This window comes from Acomys russatus, chromosome 13 (genome assembly GCF_903995435.1).
Source record: "Acomys russatus chromosome 13, mAcoRus1.1, whole genome shotgun sequence".
Lineage (NCBI taxonomy): Eukaryota > Metazoa > Chordata > Mammalia > Rodentia > Muridae > Acomys > Acomys russatus.
The window spans coordinates 14,860,089-14,861,505 of NC_067149.1; the positions used below are offsets into that span (position 1 = coordinate 14,860,089).

The 1,417-nt window shown below is 46.5% G+C and overlaps 1 non-coding gene across 1 annotated transcript; it reads right to left on the bottom strand.

Annotated features, from left to right (window-relative positions):
• Positions 1–902: 902 nt before the first annotated feature.
• Positions 903–1,021, bottom strand: LOC127197766 (5S ribosomal RNA). Its single transcript, XR_007831732.1, has one exon. It is a non-coding gene; the product is annotated as a 5S ribosomal RNA (ribosomal RNA).
• Between the last annotated feature and the right edge of the window lie 396 nt (positions 1,022–1,417).

A 1,417-nucleotide genomic window follows, 5' to 3' on the forward strand; every position in this document is an offset into this window, starting at 1 on the left:
AGACCTGGGTTCAAGTCCCAGTATCCACATGGTGTCTCACAGCCATCTATAGTTCCAGCCCAGGAGATTCAACTCCCTCTTCTGACCTATGTGGTCAGAATGCCCATATGTAGTGCACAGACATAGGCAAAACACAGACACATTTTTAAAATCTTTAAATAAAGCAAAAGTCAAGAAGAAGAAGAGGAGGAGGAGGAGAAAAGAAAGAAAGAAAGAAGAAGAAGAGGAAGGCCTTTAAGAAAGGATGGCTGGAGCCAGGCAATGGTGGTACACGCCTTTAATCCCAGCACTCAGGGAAGCAGAGGCAGGTGGATCTCTGTGAGTTTGAGGCCAGCCTGGTCTACAAAGAGAGTCCAGGACAGCCAAGGCTACACAGAGAAATCCTGTCTAGAAGAAGAAAGGAAGGAAGGAAGGAAGAATGGCCTTGATAAGATGGCTCAGTGGGTAGTACTAGCCTGATGATGAGCTCAGTTTGATTCCTGGAATCCACAAAAAGGTGGAAGGAGAAACCACTACACAGAACTGTCCTTTCACCTCCACACTCATGATATGGCAAATATGTGTGTGTGCGAGTGCATGCGTGCGCGCGCGTGCACACACACACACACACACACACACACACACACACACACACACACACACCCATACATGCATCACACACACATACATATCACACACATAAATAGCAAAATTTTTATTGTTTTGTTGTTGTGTTGTTTTTCAAGACAGGGTTTCTCTGTGTAGTCTTGGCCATCCTGGACTTGCTTTGTAGACCAGGTTGGCCTCCAACTCACAGCAATCCACCTGCCTCTGCCTCCCGAGTGCTGGGATTAAAGGCCTGTGCCACCGTGCCCTCCATAAATAGCAATTTTTATTTATTTATTTATTTTTTTATTTTTTAAAGCCTACAGCACCCGGTATCCCCAGGCGGTCTCCCATCCAAGTACTAACCAGGCCCAACCCTGCTTAGCTTCCAAGATCAGATGAGATCAGGCGCGTTCTGGGTGGTATGGCCGTAGACAAATAGCAAGTTTTAAAACTTTTTGTCTTTTTTTTTTTTTCAGAGCTGAGGACCAAACCCAGGGCCTTGCACTTGTTAGGCAAGTGCTCCACCACTGAGCTAATTTCCCCGCCCCAAATTTTTAAAACTTTTAGGTGTCAAGGACTGGGCATGTGGCTTGGCTGGGAGACAACTTGTGTAGCGTGCTGCTCTGAGTTCCATCTCTACAGCACATAAACAGGGCATGGTGGCACACTCCTTTGATCCCAGTACACAAGACAAATGTGAGGCTAGCCTGATCCACATAGAGAGTTTCAGGCTAGTCACGATCACATGCTAACGTGAGTCTTCCAAAGAAACTGCAAGAAAGCCATGAAGTATTGGCAACCGGCAAGAGCTCTTCCTGGCAACAACTTG